Source organism: Pogona vitticeps, chromosome 6, assembly GCF_051106095.1.
Source record: "Pogona vitticeps strain Pit_001003342236 chromosome 6, PviZW2.1, whole genome shotgun sequence".
Taxonomy (NCBI): Eukaryota; Metazoa; Chordata; class Lepidosauria; order Squamata; family Agamidae; genus Pogona; species Pogona vitticeps.
In genome coordinates this window covers 96119109-96133734 of record NC_135788.1, presented here as the reverse complement: position 1 = coordinate 96133734, position 14626 = coordinate 96119109, and the positions used below count along the sequence as shown (strand labels likewise).

At 42.5% G+C, this 14626-nt stretch overlaps 1 long non-coding RNA gene across 1 annotated transcript; it reads right to left on the bottom strand.

The window, feature by feature from the left end:
• Nucleotides 1-716: 716 nt before the first annotated feature.
• LOC140708444 (uncharacterized) lies at nucleotides 717-12957 on the bottom strand. Its single transcript, XR_013537568.1, has 4 exons — nucleotides 6314-12957; nucleotides 5506-5657; nucleotides 1725-1791; nucleotides 717-981 (listed from the first exon to the last, which is right to left on the bottom strand). It is a non-coding gene; the product is annotated as an uncharacterized LOC140708444 (long non-coding RNA).
• Nucleotides 12958-14626: the final 1669 nt, after the last annotated feature.

Below are 14626 nucleotides of genomic sequence, written 5' to 3'. Positions count from 1 at the left end.
CTTTCTCTTTTTTCCCCTCAGGTATGCAAAACCCCTTTCCGGCTTCCTGCAAGTTCCTCTATAAGGTTCCAGGATCTTTGGGGGGGGGGGTGCAGAGATCAAAAAAGAAAAAGAAAAAAAGATAGGAAATAATAAAATAGCCTTTTCATTCTGAGATTTTGTGAGAGGATGTGAAAAAATTAGCCAAAAACAGAGGGGGCAGCAAAAACAGAACTAAGAAACCGAAGGCAAACAATGCTTTAGAGAAAGGAACTGAAGGTGTTATGAAACCAGCGCTGGTGCCTATGTTGATTGTATATACATTTGTTTGCTCTTGCCCTGTTTTCATCTCTGATAAAACAAGTAGTGTAGTATTTTGGAGCACAATACAAACTGGCACGACCTGTTTATCAGGAAGGACAATGGCCTGGAATAATTTGTATCACCTTCAGTTCTAAAAGTCATGTTCTCCTTCAGTCTCCAACTGGCTGGATCTTGGGGATTTCCCCCTTATCATTTATTTCAGTCACAATAAATGTACAATCCATGCCCAGGCTTAGTGGTGTTGTTAAGTGCCATCACTTTCTAACATTTATAGCTGTGATGGAGCAACACAACACAGTGAAGGGTGCTTTTGTCTCACTGCTATGTCACTAAAGCCTCTGTGCTTTTGGGATCCCCGGACAAATATTTGAGCAATAAAAGCTTGGGCTTCCATGTGTGTTGAAAGCTGCATGTTTTCTTTTTTTTTCAAATTGACCAGGAACTGCAATATATGCATCTCATTCTCTGTCGTCCCCTTCCCCTCTTGCCTTCACACTTTCGTAACATCAAGGTCTTTTCCAGGGAGTTTTCTCTTCTCATGAGATGGCCAAAGTATTGGAGCCTCAGCTTCAGGATCTGTCCTTCCAGTGAGCACTCAGGGTTGATTTCCTTTGGAATTGATAGGTTTGTTCTCCTTGCAGTCCAGGGGACTCTCAAGAGCCTCCTCCAACACCATATCTAGATAGATAGATAGATAGATAGATAGATATTAACCCTGTGTGTACAGAACCAGGAAAATGACCTCTTCACACTCTTTGCTTGTAAATGTGGACTTGTTGTTTTGGGACAAAATTCTGACGCCACCCACAATGCATGGAAGTAACTAGTTATTTTGGGGTAATTACAGTGTAATTACATTCCATTTCAAAAGCAATGTAACAAGTAGTTACAAAGATACCTTTTTGGTAGAAGAACATTTTCTATTTGTTTTCTGAATGGCATTTAAAGCCATTTTTGCAGGCATTTTGAGAAGAATTTTTCAAGTCCTCTCCCATTCTTTCATCTCGCCTAAGCAACCAGAGAAATATTGTTTTGTGATTTTACCGTGTTATGTTAATGTTTTCAAGATGTGATATCAGGATCGGCCACTAGAGAGAATCAAAGAGTATTCCCCTATATTTTCTTGGCATACTGGCAAGGACAACGAAATAACTTAATGAGGGGAAGGGAGCAAGAGAGCTTATTTTTAAAATATGTCATTCCAAGCTGTGGTCGGAGAGACTACCATTCTCATATGCCCTTCCTTTCATTTAAGAATAAGCAGGAAAAGGTCCTAATAGATTGTGCCTAGTTCTTCTGGGATCCTTGCATCCTCATTCTTTTTAATGCTACATTTTTAACATTTCTAACTGCATCTGCCGTAAATCACTGTGTTTATGCTGCATACATTTAAGCTTTAATTGGATGGTCAAAGACTGTACCTTTTGTTTCTCCTTGCAAAACGACCCCCGGTAATTGCATTCCTCCTTTTATTCCTCAGTTGGATACCTGCAGAATGAGAATAACACTTCATCCATCTGTTGAAGCAGCAGACTTGAGTTTACATAAGTATATTAGCCTGTAGGGGGTCTCACAAAAGCCCTTGTTTTTCTGTATATCCATTGCTATTACTCGTTCCTTGTACAGGCCTTGTTACTTCCTATTGGACAGTGACTGCTGTGACATCCCAAAGGATCCTGACAGTGCCCATAGCCAGCCCCTTCTGCAAGAAGAGTACAAAATATGGCTTGCAAGAACACACTGTTCCAAATCCGGCCTTCAGTCAGCTAATACAGCAATTACAGCTAAGCTCAGTGGAGAACCTGAAGAAGGCTGTGGACACAGGCCCTGCTACTCAGAAAATCCCAGGCCTTTGACCCTGTCAGTCCCAGCTCCACTACACCACTGGTTATTGTCCAAGCTTTGCTGCTCCCTTGACAACTTGCTTCAATAATTCAAGAACTGTTTATAGAGACTTTTTCTCCTTACAAAGCTTCCTAGATTGCTGTGCAGATGTGTAGAAAAAAAAGAATCTTTTAAAACTTAAAACATACTGGGAGGGGAGGTATAAGTTACATCTCCAGTTTTATTCCTAAAACAGGCAGGTACCGTTCCATCTAAAAGGAAACTGCATTGTCTTCCCCTCTAACAAGAGCCACTGCAACTGAAGGTGACAGTGCTCACTTGAAATCAATGTCAATGTGCATTTTCCCCTCCAAAGAATAAAAATGGATCTTCTGCAAGATGGATGTGCCTGGAATGTGTTGGGTTGTTTTGTTTTGAAGACATTTTGGCTGCCTGTGCTCAGAGTCATCGTATGGGAGAAAGATATGGCATTGCTCCCAGCGTAGTTCACGCAGGGCCAGAGTGGACATTGCACCCCTGAATGCCTCTTTCTTCTGCCATTGGCTCCCTCCACGTTCTCCTGGGGGCAGATCAGTATCTCTGTATCCGGTGCCTTTGGACCATCCTGTTCCTCTTAACGTGGCACAATGGCAACAAACAACAAAGGTGTAAAGGTAAAGGTTTCCCTTGACATTTAGTCCAGTCATGTCCGACTCTAGGGGGCAGTGCTCATCCCCGTTTCCAAGCCACAGAGCCAGCGTTTGTCCGAAGACAGTTTCCATGGTCATATGGCCAGCGTGACTAGACACAGAACGCTGTTACCTTCCCACCATGGTGGTACCTATTTAGCTACTCGCATTTACATGCTTTCAAACTGCTAGGTTGGCAGGAGCTGGGATAAGCGATGGGAGCTCATTCTGTCCTGTGGATTTGATCTTACGACGGCTGGTCTTCTGACCTTGCAGCACAGAGGCTTCTGCAGTTAAACCTGCTGTGCCACCACATCCAAGCTAAGAACAAACAACAAACTATTCCCTTTTTAAAGGAGGCTGCTCATTACATCCCTCAATGTGAACTTCTTCCAAAAGAAAAGGAACTAAGCCCAGGGACTCATGCAGAGAGAGGGAGAAGATAGGCTCATCAGAGAGTCAAGACTCTTACTTTTTGTACAGCCTAAAAGTATGCTTTACATTTTAGCTGTTTGACTTAAAGAGGTTTATGCTTCCGCTTTCTGACACACTGGCTGAAATCCCCTAGTAAGACACAACTAGAGTATAAGCCCATTGAATCAGTGGAGATCAACTTTTCGGTAAATTCCATGTATTCAATGAGCCTCCACTAGCTTTGATGTACGACTGGATTTTGGCCACAATGCTAGTAGTGTTGTTAGGCCAGCATCCCATTCCCTTGAGATTTCAAGGCCAAAGCCTGAGTCCAGAAGGTGGACATTTATGATGCTGGAGAGGCAGTGCAGCTAGACAGAGGGCCATCCAAGTACATAGGAACCCAGTTAAAATCTGCCTAGCTGAGTAATATTACAAGTGAGAGCAGGGGAGAAGCCAGCGTGCTGCAGAAACTGTCAAATGTCTGGGAAACACCAATCTAGCTTGAAGTTTTTCATGGGTATTATTTTCTGTTGTCTTTAAAAGGCCTGTGACTTGGAAAAATGACCAGGATATAAAAGCGCTATAGGAAACTTTGCCACCTGTTCTGTTGCTTCCTTGTGCAATATTTCCTGTGGCTTCAAAAACTGGAGGGACCTCTCAGGTGACATCTAAAGCAGTGCAATAATGTATATGTGGAAGAAGAATTTGCACGGATCCACACTGACCCTATGCTAGGTGGAGTAAGGTGACCGTTTCAGGGCGAAACAGGTTTGGTGTTTCATGAATTGTCAATACATTTTTACTAAAATTACAATAGTAATATTTAATATTTGTTACTAGATAAATAAATGAGCTGGCTGGATAGCTCATTGGGGTGGAGCACTTGGCTAAAGAACCAAGATTCAGGGGTTCAATTCCCCATTGTGCATCACAGGAGAAAAGCCAGCCTGTGTGGCAACGGGCAAGCTGCCCAGTTCCAAAGCACCCCTGAAAGAAGGGAATTGAAAAATCACTTCTGGGTATTTGTACCTAGAAAACCTGGGGTCAGCATAAGTAAGAACCAACTTGATAGGACATAATTAATAAATTAATTAAATGACAGATATCGGGACAGGCACATTTGGAATTTCTTGCCTCATATGTCAACATAATCTGGCTAACTTTCGGTACCTTGAATTGGATGGGTGAGGGAAGCCATTTCCTGCTTTGCCTCAGGCAGCAGAAAGGCTTGAGTTAACTCTGCCTAAATGATGGATCTTCTTGTTTGTTGTTGTTATGTGCCGTCAAGGTGTTTCTGATTTATTGTGACCTTATGAATGAGCAATCTCTAAAATGACCTGTCCTCAACAGCCAAGCTCCACTCTTAAAAGCTGAAGCCTGTGGCTTCCCTTAGGGGGATAGCACATCTCATATTTGGTTCTTCTTCTTTTTCTCTGCCTTCCACCTTTGCCAGCATTATTGTCTTTTCCAGCCATCTCATGATGTGCCCAAAGTAGGTCAGCATCAGTTACATCTTTTTTGCCTCCAGAGATAGTTCAGGCTTAATTTGATCTAGGACCCACTTATTTGTCTTTCTGGCAGTCCAGGATATTCACAAAGCTCTCCTCCAGCACTACATTTCAAATGAATCATTTTTTTTCCTTGTCAACTTTCCTAATTGTCCAGCTTTCACACCCATACATGGTTATTCAGCCACAGATCCCCAGGCCTCCTACTTGGACGTTAAATAGGTGGTTCAATTTTCTCTTAGCTTTCTGACTTGTTGTGGAAAGCCAGACAGGGTAAAAAAATTGAATCTTTTTGGCTGCACTGACAGTTTTATTTCTTTCTCCAAGCTTGTATCCCCAGATATCATTGAGCTACAGTTCCTAAATTCAACTCCCACTGGCTTCTTTGGCTGGGGATAAGGAGATTATAATTTGGTGACTCAAATTCAGGAGAGGCTATATTTTACCTTTTTTGCTTTGCTTCATTTATATGTCATCCTTTTTCCAAGGAGCTCAGAATACTATAGTCACTGCCCCTCCTTCTTCATATTCCAAACAACAATGCTGTGAGGTAAATGAGGCTATCAAATAGCGACTGGCCAAGGGGTAACCACTGAGGTACATGATGGATGAAGGAACCTGAGTCTTTCAGTACTTTGCTGCACAGGCAGGATCAGATGTTTGATCTCAGCAACAAAGTCTGCAAAACAGTCCTATACAACTCAAAAGCTTGCTTTTGGTATTTTGAAGACAGGTGGGTCTGATAAACAATCTTTCTCATTTACCTTCTGTTGTGTGTGAGGAGAGAATGTTCTCTCTATAATTTCCCGCCCTAGACAATGAGAATTTGTTCGTGAGAACTCATTAGGAAGAGGGAGAAGGTGTTACAGCCGGAAGCTGCTTGGTGTGTTAATTCATCCTAGCTTGAATTTATCATCTGCAAAGGAAAACAAAAATACATGCAATTAATACCTTCTGCAACCAAACTTCCCGGGCAGGAAGGGAAGAAAGTCAGCCATGACAATCTGAGAGTTAGGCATTGTTTCACTTAGCATAAGGTAATACAGTCTGGATGTAGTTACATAAGAAAAGATTCTGTACTGCCATTAGGGACAGTAAGTAACCACTTCAGTTGGCAGATGCAGGGGTGCAGTGGTGACTGCCTCTTGGGCTGTTCTTTCTGAACTCCCAGGTATTTCTCACTAGTGGAGAACAGTGCAGTGCAGAAAACACAGTGATCAGTCCTGGCCCCTAAAAACATAGCCTGCTGCCTCAGGTGTTGTTGATGATACTAACTCATTTCCAGCTTCAAGTCCCAGACAGCTGTCAGTCCACTCGACTTTTGTATGTGGAAAAAGTAGTACCAGCCTGTCCTCCTCAAGCAACAGAATTGGGCCGGCCCTCTTTGTAGGTATTATCAAGAACTAACTGCCTCATTGTTATCATTGCTGTTACGTGCCATTGAATCCGACCTAACAGGGGTTTTGAGTTGATCTGAGATATTTAAGGATACAGTATGTTTTATCAGAGCCCCCCCCCTCAGTTTCCATGGCTGAGTGGAAATTTGAACCCATGTTCAGTTCTTATACTGACCAGCTAGATGGAACACTTCTGATAAAAGCTGGAATGACTGCATTCTGCAACTAATCTGGAAAGTGAAAGAGAGACAGAGAGAGAATCCTTTCAGGTACTAAAAATTAAATTCATTCCCTGATACATATTGAGGAGGGGGAACCTCCTTGGGGGCAGTATAACTATATAAACAATATGCACAGAAACAAAGAATAAAACGTGACTGACAGAAATGAGGGTAGAAGATTAGAGACCACACTTCCTTCAATATCCCAGATATGTCTTCGATTTTTAATATTGTGCAGCATTATTATCATCACATGGTTTTTTTTCCAATTCAAGCTGCATTGGAAAATTATTATTCATAAATAAAAAATATAACAAATGACATAGGTCTTGGAACATCTTTCAATTACATTTTAATAACAATAATAAGATAAGCTGGGGAAGTGCACCAGAGAAAGTGGGGGGAAGTTGTGGGTGTTTCTCTCCTCTTCCAGTTCTTTCTTTGTTTTCATGATTAAAAACTTCAAGTAAACTATGACTAAACTGAGCCCCAGAGTGGAAAGGGGAGTGTTTAGTACACTTGCGTGGGGGCCTTTGCAACAAACTTCACCTAACGTTTCTCATTTCTAAGTACATGAGAGCAGAAATAGTCTGTTGGGAATGTAACAGCTAGCAAGCCCTCCCAATGGGAAATAACCAGCCCAAGGTCCTGCATTCTGACAGTGTAAGCCTACTCTGCAAGAGTCCAGCATACCATGTTTCTAGTCCTTAATGTCTGGAAACTAGTTCTATTGTTTTACAGACTCAGAGCTTGGTTTCCCAAATGGGAGACGTGAGACCTGTGATTTTTCCAGGCAGCCTTGGGATTACATCTGTAGGTGTGGTATTTTACAAGGATCGTAAGGAACAGACACTAAATGATGGACTTTTTCCCCCTGCTGGTAAGCATGTATACCTGGTGATATGCAATATAGTAAAGTGGATAGAGTGACAGACTAGGACTCACAAGCCCTTGGTTGGAATTCCCATATGGCTATGAGAAAATATCTCCTTAAATATGTCACATACCTTGAGACTCCTGTTAGGGTTTCTGTAAGTCAGTTGAGACTTGACCACACATTATAATTGTAACTTCTAAGTACTTGATACTTAGAACACCCGGGAAGGAGTCATCATATACTGGAACTAAACTGACAGAATGTAATTATTATTATGTCTGTTTTGACATTGAGGTAATCCCTGATCCTTTACCAAGCATCACTACAGACTGACATCTGAGAAGTGGCTCAGTGAAAGAGAGCCTTCTCTGTGGTACCGTCCTATAGGGTGGCTTTGTGTCCTGCTTTGCCGAGGACAGCAGTCTGATTGAGGGGCCATCAACAGTGATTCCAAACCTTGGGTCCCCAGATGTTCTTGGGCTACTCAGAAATCCTGGCCAGCAGAGCTTGTGAAGAAGGCTCCTGGGAGTTTCCGCTCAAGAACATCTGTGGACCCAAGGTTGAGAAACACTGATTTAAAGATAAACAACCTCTACATGGGAACCATAAGGCTGCTGATCAATACTTAGCAAGGTCACATTAAATCTCCTGATCACAGTGTTCCCCGCAATGGTAAAAGGTATTTTGTTTCTATTAGGATTATGAAGAATATATCTAAATTTATAAATTGTATGTAAATTTGTGAAGATCTCCTCTTTTGTCCACTTCTTGGATGTGTGTCATATAATTTCTTTTTTCCAGGTAGCACATAAACAGCCAGCTTACTCATCTGGTTCCTACTTTATATTCTTTTTGGTGCCACAAGAAAATTTTAAGAAATTCTCCTGCACATTTAAGGAGCACTTTAGAGACTTTTAAATGGATTTTGAGGTTTTGACTTCTAACAGTTTTAAGATCCCTCTGTGTTTAATATTAGATTGTAATTGTTTTGCTTTATAGCATGGTTGTATTTTTTTTCTATTTCTATTACACTGTAACAGCTTCCTTAGAAAGATGTCCAGTTATGGGACTGTGATTACTGAGGAGCATGGGAAGAACAATAGTAGCAAAAAGAGCAACATACATTTCGTGAACACACACAAACAATTTGTGGAATTTGTCAGAGCATCTCCCAATCCCCACTCTTCAATGGATTACAGTTCTAGCCAAATAATGGCTGGTTGTCATTGTGGCTAAAATATAGCTTCAGAAAACTTTTGGGGATTCATCAAAGCTCAAAGGCATGTTCCACTAGGACATATCCTACACAAGCCCCTTTGAAAGGCACAGGAGCCACAGAAGAGCACAAGATGGATTTGTTCTAGAATCTGCTCTGTCTTCCAGTTACTACCCACATTGGCACCCCAGATGTTCCACATGAAGGAGATTTGGCTGGCGTTTACCTTTTTGGGGGTTCACAGCTGGCCCAACTTTACTTGCAAAGGCAGAGCAGCAAATGTCACATCCCCCTTACCACCATCATGGTGCATAGCCAAACCCGAAACTGGCCAAATTATTGTGACATTTGATGTGCCCATTGCCAATCCCTGGTTGTAAAAATACAGTAGTCACAAAGTAAATAACTACCTAGTGTTTGCTCTTTCATGACACACAAACTCTGTTGTCTGAGGTAGCATCTTTACTCTGCCTAGTGGTAGAGCCAGCTTGGCTGATGACTCACCTTGATTCGGTGATATGAATCAGCTGGAGTGATCTGTGATGTGAAGATTTCCAGGAACTGAGTTATGAAAAGGAGGTGAACCTCTTGTCACATGGTTCGATACTGGCAAAGTAATTTTTTGGGAGATGGCAACTCTCAGTATTCCCCTTGCCAGAATGACTTCTAGGATACAGTGGACCCTCGACTTACAGACGGCTCGACTTACAGACTTTTTGAGTTACAGACTTCTCTGGCTGCAAAATTTAGGTTCGACTTGCAGCCTGAGAATCGACCTACAGACCAGAAAAAAACCAACATGGAACAAAAATGGAACAAAAACAGCCAGTTACGGGATTAATCGGTTTTCAATGCATTGTAGGTCAATGGAGACTCAACCTACAGACTTTTCGACCTGCAGCCACCATTCCAATATGGATTAATTCTGTAAGTCGAGGGTCCACTGTATTCTGGAAGTTGGACTCTAAAAAGAATCACATTTCCCATCTCTGCTTGTATAAACAGGAGCTTTAGAGAGAAAAAAACATTAATTTCTTTGATTTATGTGTGCTTGTTGTACAGGTGAGTAGTATGTTTGTAGACCTATAGAAACTCTTTACTACCACCTCACAAAGAAACTTCCACTCCCATCTGCTCAGCAGTATCATGTTCAAGATACTTTCCACACCACAGTCCCCTGCGGATACGCATTTCTGCCTGCAAAGAATCATTGTACATGCAGTGCAATCTTTCCCTGAGCAAGGCAGCTGTTCTACCGCAAGCAGAATTAACACACACAACACTCTTTCGGCACATGCCTCCTGCTGCCTGGCCCCCCTGCATGCAACACACACACACATACACACAAAACTACTAATCAAAAGAATGGCCTGTTAATTAAGAGGTTAAGGAAATGACAAACTCATTTTGTTCCAGGCCTGATGTCTTGACTCAACCCCAGTACTTTCGCCTTGGCTGTGTGTGTTTATGTGTGTGTGTGTGTGTGTGTGTATGCCATTTCCTGCAAGATGCTTGCCCTCAAGATATTGGCCCTTCTCCTGCTTTCCATGCAAGCTGTCACCTCTCATCAGAAAAGACCACTCCTTAAGAGGCGGGAGGCTCTCAGAGGGACTCCCTGGCTTACTGGTTGGAAGGCCTTGCCAAGGAGTATTTCACCCAGACGCATTAGACAGGAAGACTGTGAAGGAGTAAAGCAAAGGCACTTCAATCCACACATATATGCTCCTCGAGGATCGACTGCCTGCCAGCCCCCATCCTCAGTCTACACAGTCCAGACCGCAAGTGTGCTGCAAGCAGAGACTGGAAGAAGAGCTGATATGTTACAGAAGTTGCCCTCGCATCAAATGTCTGTGGATATGTTGCTATGCACCATCAAGTCAATTTCAATTTACAGTGACCTTATAAATTGGTAACATCCCAAAGGACCTATCATTGCCAGCCCTGCTCAGGTCTCGCAGACTAAGAGCCATGGTTCCCTTTACTGAGTCAATCCATCTCTTGTTTAGGCCATCTTCTTTTCCTACTGTCTTTAGTTTTTCCTAATTTTTTTTGGCCTGTGAGCCTTGTCTTCTCTGAATGTGTCCAAACTATAATAGCCCCAGTTTAGTTGCAGAGCAAATGGGTTTTGTCCCTTTTATTAGTAGAATGTGACCTTTCTGAGAACTTGGGGAAATTGCTGTTTTGGATTATAAGAAAAGTTAAAAGCAACTTTTGGGGATCAGGAATAGAAGATCAGCAATTGGTTTCAAGGGCATTGCAGTCCAAAAAGGTAACTTTCTCACACTCTGCAAAACAGTTTCCTCTGCAAAGATAGTTTTCAGGCAGGCGTGAGCATCCAGCATCATTATTTCTGGAAATTAAATGCTGTTGTCCTCCATCAGAGCCTTAAAATGAAACATCCCAGTAACATAGACTGCGAGAGCTCAGAATATTTGTCCTGCTCCCTGCTGTACAGAAACTATTAAGCAGACGGCAGCTCTCACACTGCCCTCATGCCTGAAGGAATGTATGGTGGGAAGGAGGGGTGGCAGCTGAACCCATCTTGTGGTGCATTACCAGCCATAGAATCCAGACCTTGCAATGCATCACAGCCAATGTGTCATAACGTCAGCATGCTAGAGAGGGATTTAGGAGATCCAGCTTCACATTTCTAGTGAGCCATGGTACTTGGGGCCATCAGTCTCTTTCAACCTGACCTACCTCACAGGACTGTTGTAAGAACAAAGTTAGTAGGAAGATGTTCTCCATCTTGAGTTTAGTGGAGGAAAGGCGGAATAGAAATCTTGTACTTCTATTCCGCCTACAGCCATTACCTAACCTATCTTCCTTTTCTTTTTTTTCCTCTCTTTCTTCTTTTTCTTCTTTTTTCCTTTCCCCACCTTGGGCTTTGTGACTAATTTGGATTTTACCTCAGTTTATTTTTATGTTATATGTAAACCGTTCAGAGTAGATACGTGCTATATGGGCAGTATATAAATCAAATCAAATCAAATACGTTAAATAAATGAATGAATAAATTATATGGGAAAGAACAAATTCTATTAATTTGTGTAGAAGCAGACAGGACTGTTTTTGCATGTGTGTGAAGAAAATCACTTTAAAAAATCCTTCACAGCATGATTTGTAATCTTTATCGTTTAGAAATGGCCCCTCTCTAAATCACAGAGATTCCGAGGTGTCGCTGTGCAGGTGGTCAGAAATGTGATGCTTCTGAGAAAAGACTGTTCAATAAAAGCAGAGCATTATTAGACAGCCAGGCCTAAAGCCTTCACAGATCCCTGCAGCTTTGAAAGCAGCATCTCAAAAAATAAAAAAATAAAAAATAAAAAAAATTAAAAATTAAAATCAGGAGCCACATTTTAGCCAAATAGGGCAAGGTTTCACCCGTACCTTGTATTTGGAAGGGTGAGGCATATGGGAACTGAAGGAATATTAGCCCTGCTGAGAAGGAAAGCGAAGATCTAAGAACCTGTCCTGGAACATTAATCACTCGTTTGAGCTCCTTGTCAACATCCTTGGGCAGAGAAAGCTACAAGCGAGGACTTCTTAATCTTCTGGAAGGAAGTGAGCTCTGGTTACCACTGAGCACAACCCGATACTTGTCAGCAGTAAATAGAGAGGAACAGGAAGGAAAGCCATTAGCATGCTTCAGCTAATGCTATCCAAAAACAGCTTGAAATAGAGGTGGGGGCAGGGGGGGGAGGATTCCAAGGGGTTAATCCATTTTAAGCCAGATCCCTTCTCCAGGGAAGGAAGGAAGGAAGGAACCTAGGAAGGAGAGATCAGGTCAATTCCTACTTCAGCCTTACATGTGGAAGGGGAGAAGGCCCTCTGCTGTCCATTGTCTGTAATGACAAATACTTAGAGAGAGATGCACTGCTCCTGGAGGTGGAGGTTCCATTTAGCTGTCCTGACAACTAGTTGTTGATCAGTCCTAACTTTCATGGATTTCTCTACTCTATCTCTTCTTCACTGCTGCCCAAGCTAGCAGCCACGGCAACATTTACACAAGTGAACAGCACAAGTTGATTATGCTTTGTGTAAATTAGTATTTTCTTTCATCTTTCCCAAATCAGCACATAGATGAGATCTGGCACGTGTAGTGGAAGTGCAAGCATTGACTCTCTGTTTGTGTGGATGACAGAGACAGTTAGAGGGAGGCCGGATCTACCTGTCCTTTTTAATTGTCTAACAACTTGCAGTAACTCATATTGTTTCAGATGGCAGCACCTCCCACTATGCAGATACACCAGATTAAAATGGGCACTGTTTGGTGTTCCCTCACCTCACCGGCAGCAACATCAGGTTCAGTTTTTACTCTTGGGTAAATTTTCATCATGAAATTCTCCCATTTATCTGTCCTTCCTTGATCTCTTTGCACTGGCTCATGCTGGCCCACCTGTTTGCCCGGACAGTTTCCGTAGAGCTCTGCCTGTTTTGAGGCCTTGGGGAAGACGGAATTGCTACCTACATTTGAAGGTAAAGGTGCCTTCCTCGGTCATGGGATCCCCTAAAAGCCCAAAGAATGTATTAACCTGCTGGAGATATAGAACAGAAAGTTGGTGCAGCACCTGTTGCCAACAAAAAATTGCAACCTTATATTTTCTTTTGTCTGAGATTAGAAAAACAATGGTGGAGTGCCAGACAAAGGCAAAGGGTCTGCAGAACAATTGCCATAAAGCAATTCATAAGACAACCCTCAAGGGCTGAGTCCACCACATACCCGTATTTTGACTTCATGCATGTTTTAAGGTGTTGCTCTCATTCACCTTAACCAGACGGCAAGTGCCACAGAAATTAGATGCACATCCACAATTGCAACCGGAGCAACACGGGCCTTCCACTGGTGGTTGTGGCTGCCCCAGTACTACAGCGGCTGCCACCACTGGCCATTATGTTTCTTCCTTTGAGATTAAAAAAAAAAAAGGAAGGGCAACAGTCACCAATTGAAACCATAACTCAGGTAGGGGAGAGGCCATTAAAAACAAATATTTTGGGGGCTATTGCGTATCACAGATGTCGTGAGACATGCACAGAAGTGATCTGGAGACGCACATCTCCTGGGCTCTAGCTGTGCCGTTTCTGCCAGGAACATCAGCTCTCCTGTCTCCTTAGTACCACCAGGAAACAGTTGCTCTCCAAACCTTGCTCCCAGTGCTGCCACCTTACCCCTCTGATCTGCAATGAGTACTGGCTGATCTTCCTTCCATTGCCACTGGGCAGGATGGCCAGGAGCAGGCCAAGAAGACACGAGAAAAGCAGCAATGACAATCATTTATAGTCAAAAAAAGCAATCGGTTTGAGTCAGAATGTTAGTTGTGATTCCTGACAAGGGAGGCATGTAAATCAGGTGACCGCATACTCTTGGTGCCCAGTGCCAAAATGGGAAGTTTGAAGGGAAGGAATGGGGATCATCCAGCCAAATGGAAATGTGTTGAGATCATAACAACCTTGCATGGTTTCTGACACTGGATATCTGTGGGCAGGGGTTCTTTACAATCTAAGGTGATTGTCCTCTGCCACTAACCTATTGCTAAATTTTTCCCTTCCACTTCTGGCTTGCCTCTCTCCTCTTCCTGTTTGTTTGCGTCCATTGTTAGTATCATTCTATCCCTTTCTGACCTCAAAGCATGCAGGAAGCATGGAGGGGTGTCTCCCATATGTGGATACTCTATTTTTTCCTATTTTTCTACTGACTGTAATGATAGCAACTGTAAGTAAAGATACCTTTTTCACTTAATTTTTTTAACATATAAATTTTTATTTATTTATTTATTTATTTGATTTATATCCCGCCCATCTGGTATAATTATACCACTCTGAGCGGCTAACAACAGAACAAATACAATTAAAACAAAATTAATCCATAAACATCCATTATTAACAGACATACTAAAAATAATAAATGACAGATAAGAAAAAGAAAAAGTTAAATTAAATAAATTAAATTAACTTAAATGCTGGCAGGAGGGAAGGCCTGGACATAAAGCCATGTTTTTAGTTGGATTTTGAATGTACCCAGCGTAGGGGCCGCGCAAATCTCAGGAGGAAGATTGTTCCAGAGGCGAGGAGCCACCACCGAGAAGGCCCGGTTTCGAGTCTTTTCCCTCCGGGCCTCCCTCGGCGTGAGGCTCCTCAGCCTCACCTCCTGGCTCGCGCGGGTGATCCGGGTAG